The 8932-nt window shown below is 37.5% G+C and overlaps 1 long non-coding RNA gene across 2 annotated transcripts; it reads right to left on the bottom strand.

Annotated features, from left to right (window-relative positions):
• Positions 1-640: 640 nt before the first annotated feature.
• On the bottom strand, positions 641-8534 carry LOC140176412 (uncharacterized). 2 transcript variants are annotated; one of them, XR_011867853.1, is made up of 6 exons: positions 8367-8534; positions 8226-8274; positions 7967-8123; positions 1366-5167; positions 1220-1273; positions 641-1142 (listed from the first exon to the last, which is right to left on the bottom strand). It is a non-coding gene; the product is annotated as an uncharacterized lncRNA (long non-coding RNA). The 2 variants fall into 2 exon arrangements; XR_011867852.1 differs by lacking the exons at positions 641-1142; positions 1220-1273; positions 1366-5167 and adding an exon at positions 5573-5859 and having other exon boundaries at positions 8367-8531.
• Between the last annotated feature and the right edge of the window lie 398 nt (positions 8535-8932).

Below are 8932 nucleotides of genomic sequence, written 5' to 3' on the forward strand. Positions count from 1 at the left end.
GAAAAACAGCAGCAGCATGTGATATTCAAAATTCAATATAAAATCCAAGTTAAATCCAATGACTTTGAAAATTAATGTAGTTAAACTTTAATCATCCAGGTTTCTTTCTCAATTAGTTCTGAGTTAATACCATTTTTAATGAAAAAGTTACAGTACCTGGAAGTTAAGTAAAAATGAGACAAAATCTGTTTTAAAAACCAACAAGCTTAGTACCTTTCAATTGGAATAACTTTTATTACAAAACTCCAATTAAGCTAAATTTTGATTTGAGAACCCCTAGCTCATCCAAAAACAAGTGTGTCTTGGTTGCAACCCAATTTCTATTTAATTCTAAGAGTTACAAGCATTGAAAGTTGATGCATAGCTTGCTGAAATCTGTTTCTTTTCAGTTTTGACCACCAATATTCAAAAATTCACAGCTCCAAATCCTCAACTCTTAAAATTCTGAATTTTTAGAGAAATAAAGAAAGTTAATCAAATTTTATGACAAAATTGATTTCGCTCCAAAACTCAATTCATAGAAGTCGCAGCAAGACAAACAAGTTGCTGCCCTGTTTGATCTTTTCTGCTGCTGGACAGATTTAACAACCTAACTTTAAAAATTTGCCATAAATTGTATATTTAAAAAAAAGGTCCCAAATTTTCTAGTTTAGTTCCTTATATTCCCAAGTTTAGCCCAAACTTAGTCTCATATAATTCCGATCATTACATAATTAGTTACAGCATATACAATACCACCACAACACAACTCTACATCCTTATTAACAAACACCAATTCTAATCCATCATAAATAAATATAAGAGTACACCATTAATAACTTTCACACCTTATAATTCTAATATATAAATTCACTAACAAATCTATTCTAACAACATTACAAGGCTAATCATTAAATACAACAAACAATCCAACTTATTCTATGGTTCCTCTAACCTAAGTTTTCAAAACATCGTAAATATTAAACGTGCGAAACTTAAACCATACCTTGGCCGATCACTTAATTCACCCAAGACAGCTTCTCAACATAAAATCACAGCCCCTCCAAGCTCAATCAAACAGCCCCAAAGCAAGCCTTGTCACCAACAAAGCTCCAAGTAATCCAAATTCAAGTTCAATGCATAAACACCCTCTTAAACTACACCTAATACACATATATATGTTCCAATTCAGTTTTCTATTACCAAAAACAAGATTGAGCTAGGGTTAGGGTGTTCTTACCATACCCATATGCTCAATAGCTTGAGCCCACAAGTTCCGGAAGCTAACTTGAACCTAGAACATAGAAATTGGACAAGATTCACCATAGGTTTTCAAGTTTACCAAAGAAAGAGGGATAGGGATTCTGAACTTAATAGGAGGCTTACCAATGAAATTGTTCAGATAAAAAGGTAGAGCTCGACGCGCTGAGCGCGTGGCCGCGAACGGTGTGACGATCGGAGCCCGGACGGAGGAGTTATGGTGGATCAAAGGGTTAGGGTTTGAGAGCTTCTCTCCCTTTCCTCCAATTCTGTTTTGGCGTTGCAGCAACTAATGAGGAAGAAGAAGGCTACTGTTTCCTTTATATTATGGGTCCGGTTGGACCCACAGGCTCGGTTTGGGCCCCGGTTCAACCGGTTCGGCCCCTCCGGTCCGATTTTGAGCCAAATTTTCGAAATTGATATTAAAATTCTCGTTTTGACGAGCTCTATCCTATTTTAATATTAGTTTTGTATTTTTAGCTTTCCTAATTAAAATGAAATTTATTAACTAATTAATTACCGATTTTAGCGGGGTTTACATCCTACCCACCTAATTAGGAATTTTGCCCTCAAAATTCAGATTCAGTTATCTGAAAAGAGGTGTGGGTAGTCTTTCGGCATATTCGGAGTTTCTTGAGTACGTTACCCACTTCCAGCTTCACTTTTTACATCCTCTAGTACATAAATTATGCTCTGCCTGGCTGCTTGGCCATGGTATATTATTATATATCCTAACCGAGGTTACTCGAAGCGTGAGATCCTTCCTCAGTTGCATTAATTCAAGTTCTAATACGTGATTGATATTAGAAGTGTACTCCTGAAGTTGAGATGTGTTACATGGTACCATTTTGGAAGATATAGGATATGGTTATCTAATATGCCACTGGTCTAATTCTCTTCAGAATCTGACAAGTCCATCCTTGCCATTACCCTAGATCCCAAAACACTTTGGTTTTAATACCTTCATCTTGACTCACTCACTGATCTCAACTTGTTAAAGTAACCTTCTCAAGTTTAGGACTTCCTTGGTTCATGTAATCCTTTTGTCGGCTTTTTATAGTAAGATTGTTAACTCGAATTTGCGTAACTCTTCTCTGCTGTCTCGGCTATTAAATTCGGGAACTAAGATATTCGATGCTCTAGTTTTTATCCATGCGGTAGTATTTAGCGCTCTGTGAAGCTCCATCTTCTCCTCTAGTCCTCGACAATCTAATACGAAACCGATAATTACTCTTCCTTACTTCCGATGTAAAATCTTCAATGGTTGCAGCATTCCGAATAGTTTCTAATGGTCCTCCTTTACTTCTTCATGCTTTTAAAACGCCATTAAATGCATTGCCACTTTATTCTTTATTTCTAATAACCCAAAAACATCTTCTTTGATTCATGGTACGTCGTGGCAGCTTCATGGTAACTTCGAAAATCCTTTCTCATGAGTTTCAGACAATAATTCCTCGTCTTAACTTCTGATTTAAACACTTAACTCCTTCTCGGTATCTTCTTGATTCAACAGGTTTTAGTACTTCTAGTAGCTCCTTATCACTACTATTGCGCTCCCTAAGCCCTTAATCCTACGATCTCTATTTCGGCGTTTGCGTTAGGCATATAAATCTCTTTTTAATTCTCCTTTGGTTACCGAGCCTTGATATCTTTAGCGGTTCCTTATTGTCTCGCTATGCGTCCCGCATCTCGTCGATACCATGTTGTAAACTGGTAATGGACTTAGTCCGATATTTTCACTCTACACTCTCATTCTCCAACTTAGAACTTCAACTCATCTAACATTTCCTCATTTGAAATTAACGTCCAAGAATCCCTTATAAACTTCTTGCTTAGGGCGTCTGCTACAACCTCATGATGTCGCATCAGCACGCTTCTCAAGTCCCCCAATAATGCATGGTAGTAATTTCTTAAATGGTCCTTTAGGCTTAAGTGATACAAGCATTGGCATAAAGATCAATCTTCTTTCCATGGCTTGAAGACTTCTAGCATATCCTGGTATTTCATTCACATGGTGCACCTCGTTGCATCTATTTAGTCACGAGCGATACGATCGGTGAGGATTAGGGTTTTAAATTCCCTCATAATGTCGCTGGTTTACTTTCATGTTCCAAAGTCTTGCTTTAAAGGATTGACACTCCAATAATTGCATCTAAGGGTTATGCGTGACGCAAAATTCTAGTACGAGTTTATTTTTCAAAGAAAAGTTATGTTCAAAGGAATGAACGAATAGCATGAACGGTGTTCGTAATGAGTCAGAAAGGAAATCTTGTACACGGTTGATCAGGATTATACCGAAATAATGGAATACACAAGGAGAAGAACCTGTGTCTCAGAAAGAGTTCAATTAGAGACTTTGTAGGAAGAACAGAGCGTACAGAGTCAAAGAAGTCTCAGCTGATTCTGAAGAACATGGTTTGCGAATAGGGGCAACTCTAGTCATAGCGAGCATACAAGATTCAAGGATTACGCGCTTATACCAAGACAAGCTTAGACTCATCTTGGAAAAAAACAATATTCATGCGCACAAGGAGTAAAGTTAGAAAGGTAGTCAAGCTATTTAGGAAGAGCTCCGGATCGAATGTCAATGCAGGTTTCAAAAGAAGAATTAGATCGGGTCGCGAAGGTTCGTTAGCACACTCTCTCTGCATAAGGTTTCCTACCGTTCTCTTCCTTCTTCTCCAGCATAACCGATGCTTCCCACAAAGAAATAGTTGGTTAGGTGATTCCCTCTTCTAGTACTCCCTTCCACTCAATCCTAAATTCTACCGATTATAATGATGTCTTCGCTTGTGGTGCGATTGAAGTTAATCCGGTTTCCGGTACTAAGCCTATCGCAAACTCGCTTTCTCTCTGGAATGGAAGTTTTGACACACCTTCAAGAATTGTCTTAGAAACTCTCTCGTATAGAGATTTGATTTCATCTCCACTTACCTCTTAACAATTAACATCTAAAGGCTGTGTTCGCTCTATTCCTCTTCCTCAAAGTTTCACCGTCACTGAATTCCAAATAATAACTCCGTGTAACCCTCAACACTCCTGATTTCTTAGATATGGTCCAACCTGCTTCCACTACATTACTTAATCCTTAACCTTCAAAAGTCTAACCACCCCTCTAAGGTAGCTAAGTGTCACTCCGTCTCAATAACCAATAGTTTTTGACTAATCATCGACTTGGACCTCATGATTACTGAAACTTGTCATACATCACGAATGAGTATTACATATTAACGGTATGCAAGGAAATTAGAAATTCAACTGATGGTTTAAAATTACCTCGGCTATGAGAATTAAATTCAGTTGCATCCCGATTTTCTTTGTATGGACAATTCCAAGACATATGCCCTGGTCTCCCGCACTTGTAACATACGCCTAATCCGGCCCTGCACGGTCTGTTTGGATGGTACTTCTTACACCTTGGGCACCTTAAATTATCCAGTTGAGTACTAGTTTTCCTTCAGCATTCGGATCTAGACGGTTATCGTTCCTTCGGTCATTGCTCCAGCGCTGAGAATGTGAAGCGACAAAGCGATTCTTTTTGAAAGTTTGGCTCCTTTGTGTAATCTTTCCCTTTTTCTTTGTGAAGGGTTCTCGGTGATCACTTCTTGCTACCTCAGCCCTCCTTGAGCTTTCTCCCGTTGCCTGACCCACGTTAACCTGCTCCAGATAACTCAGTGGTACCCCTGTATTCGGAGCATTATGTCCACCTTCATATTCATTATCATCATTGTTGCCAGTTCCAGCTTGTGGTTCCATCCTATCCATTACTCGGATGGTCACGGCAGCAACAGTACCAATGGCAGCAGCAACATTCGTCATTGCGGTCACGATATCGGTCAAACTATCTATTGGTATGGTTACCTCATTATCTCTCCGTCCTTGACCTCGATTACGCTCACGACCGCGCCCACGAGACGCCATTTAGTTCCTGTTCACACCAAACAAGTGATATCAAGGTGATCAGTCTCAATATCTCTAGTTTAGTATTTCAAAGTCCCAAATGCATGCTCATGAGCATTCATGCCTCATATATCAGTTAGATACCCTAAATAGCTATAGGAACGAACTGCTCTGATACCATAATGTAACACCCTACCATACTTAGTATTATGCTTAAGTCATAAGACTGAGATAGTAAGGTATTACGACCTCTATGAATAGTAATATATATATATATAATAATAATAATAATAATAAAGAAAAAGTTATTTAACTAGAAGCCTTGAAAAACGGTTTAAACAAAATCGCAAAATAAAAAGCGCAACGCTCAAGAAAGGATTACTTGCGTGCTAATAAACCTAATAGGAACATGATAAAATAATAAATGAAAAGATAAAGAAAAGCCAAGGAACAGCATAACTAGCCCCTGACTCAGCCGGCGAAGCTACGACTGGCCAGAGGATACATATATACATATAAACATACATAAGTGTCCCCAAAATATACCAAAATACCAAAGTAAACTCCTATCTCTCCCTCAACCTCTAAGAGGAGCAGCATACATAAGTTACTTGGAGAGTAAGCTAAATACATATATACAAATAGAAAACCAAAATACACCCAAGGACTACTTCGCTTCCCAGGATCCAGACGCCTAGCGAGGAGCCTCTCGACCTGCATCTGAAAAACAACAATACAATATGGAATGAGAACCGGAGGTTCTTAGCATGGTAAAAGTGCCACGCGCATAAGAAATACGGTCCTGAGAACGCCATAGGCAGTCCTAGAACTCCGTTATTCAATTATCCAACTTAATTACTAATTAGAAGCTATAAATAGGGGTAGGTATTCTAAATCTACCTAACTTACTCAATTTCAATCCTAATCTAATACCCAACCATTTCTCCATTTCCTCCATTTCCTCCATCAATCATAATGCAACAGAAACAAGCAACCAAACAAGTTCACGCACAAGTAATGAGCAGATAGTACAAATAGCAAGTATAACAGATAACAGGTGATATATATCAATTAGACATACCCATGAAATGCATAGCAATCAAAACAAACAAATGCATATGATGCATGCCTGTCCTATGGCTGATGGGGCCCATCTGTCGGTTATCCAGCCAACCCGATAAGTCCGAAAATCTTAGACTGTTCCCCGTCGCGCATCCCCAAGAGTCTATGCATAGAGTTCACATTCAATCATCATATAAATCACTCAATGGGGTTTATCCATACCCGGGAATTTATACGTGCCCGGTCACCCTTACGACGTAGGGTTAACAGAGTATCGAGAATCAACCTGGAACACGTGGTGGCGAGCCACGGTTTTTACCCAGGGAAACTTGTATCTCAGATATCATCATTCATAAGCCATTTCATATTCATAATCATTATTTAATCATTCATCAAGCCATGGCATATTAACTCCTTTTATTAACAACCTCCCTTTCACATTTTTCATCGTCATTCCCTTATAATTCATCTTGATTACCCTTTCCGGGTCCTGACCAAACTTTTTATCAAACTCTTCTCATCCTTCTTAATATCGAATAATCTTAAAATCAACCCAACTCTAACATTAAATCAATCACATCACACGAGGATTGAACTTTAACTTCTCGAACTCATGACTTCTTTTCTAATATAGCAAATGAACTCGGAATTGCACAAACTTTATGTCCAGGCGTTCATATTGAAATAAGCTTTCTAAAAAACAAAATATCATAATTTTTTGATTTTTCTAGCCTCAGGAATAAAGGAAAAACCGTGACTGTTCTGCAGTGCATAAAACCAGAAAAACAGCAGCAGCATGTGATATTCAAAATTCAATATAAAATCCAAGTTAAATCCAATGACTTTGAAAATTAATGTAGTTAAACTTTACTCATCCAGGTTTCTTTCTCAATTAGTTCTGAGTTAATACCATTTTTAATGAAAAAGTTACAGTACCTGGAAGTTAAGTAAAAATGAGACAAAATCTGTTTTAAAAACCAACAAGCTTAGTACCTTTCAATTGGAATAACTTTTATTACAAAACTCCAATTAAGCTAAATTTTGATTTGAGAACCCCTAGCTCATCCAAAAACAAGTGTGTCTTGGTTGCAACCCAATTTCTATTTAATTCTAAGAGTTACAAGCATTGGAAGTTGATGCATAGCTTGCTGAAATCTGTTTCTTTTCAGTTTTGACCACCAATATTCAAAAATTCACAGCTCCAAATCCTCAACTCTTAAAATTTTGAAATTTTAGAGAAATAAAGCAAGTTAATCAAATTTTATGACAAAATTGGTTTCGCTCCAAAACTCAACTCATAGAAGTCGCAGCAAGACAAACAAGTTGCTGCCCTGTTTGATCTTTTCTGCTGCTGGACAGATTTAACAACCTAACTTTAAAAATTTGCCATAAATTGTATATTTAACAAAAAGGTCCCAAATTTTCCAGTTTAGTTCCTTATATTCCCAAGTTTAGCCCAAACTCGGTCTCATGCAATTCCGATCATTACATAATTAGTTACAGTATATACAATACCACCACAACACAACTCTACATCCTTATTAACAAACACCAATTCTAATCCATCATAAATAAATATAAGAGCACACCATTAATAACTTTCACACCTCATAATTCTAATATATAAATTCACTAACAAATCTATTCTAACAATATTACAAGGCTAATCATTAAATACAACAAACAATCCAACTTATTCTATGGTTCCTCTAACCTAAGTTTTCACAACACCGTAAATATTAAACGTGCGAAATTTAAACCATACCTTGGCCGATCACTTAATTCACCCAAGGCAGCTTCTCAACATAAAATCACAGCCCCTCCAAGCTCAATCAAACAGCCCCAAAGCAAGCCTTGTCACCAACAAAGCTCCAAGTAATCCAAATTCAAGTTCAATGCATAAACACCCTCTTAAACTACACCTAATACACACATATATATATATATATATATATATATATTCCAATTCAGTTTTCTATTACCAAAAACAAGATTGAGCTAGGGTTAGGGTGTTCTTATCATACTCATATGCTCAATAGCTTGAGCCCACAAGTTCCGGAAGCTAACTTGAACCTAGAACATAGAAATTGGACAAGATTCACCATAGGTTTCTAAGTTTACCAAAGAAAGAGGGATAGAAATTCTGAACTTAATAGGAGGCTTACCAATGAAATTGTTCAGATAAAAAGGTAGAGCTCGACGCGCTGAGCGCGTGGCCGCGAACGGTGCGGCGATCGGAGCCCGGACGGAGGAGTTATGGTGGATCAAAGGGTTAGGGTTTGAGAGCTTCTCTCCCTTTCCTCCAATTCTGTTTTGGCGTTGCAGCAACTAATGAGGAAGAAGAAGGCTGCTGTTTCCTTTATATTATGGGTCCGGTTGGACCCACAGGCTCGGTTTGGGCTCCGGTTCAACCGGTTCGGCCCCTCCGGTCCGATTTTGAGCCAAATTTTCGAAATTGATATTAAAATTCTCATTTTGACGAGCTCTATCCTATTTTAATATTAGTTTTGCATTTTTAGCTTTCCTAATTAAAATGCAATTTATTAACTAATTAATTACCGATTTTAGCGGGGTTTACAGCTAGCAGCCATTAGGTATGAAAAATAAAAAATAGAAAAAGAACAATGTCTGAATTTTGAATTCTCTAAATAATAAATCATTGTAAAAATTTTCTACATTAATTATATGCCAATATTTTTAGGAAAGAGCTAAAAGAGGAGATATATAAATA

This window comes from Arachis hypogaea, chromosome 11, assembly GCF_003086295.3.
Source record: "Arachis hypogaea cultivar Tifrunner chromosome 11, arahy.Tifrunner.gnm2.J5K5, whole genome shotgun sequence".
Lineage (NCBI taxonomy): Eukaryota > Viridiplantae > Streptophyta > Magnoliopsida > Fabales > Fabaceae > Arachis > Arachis hypogaea.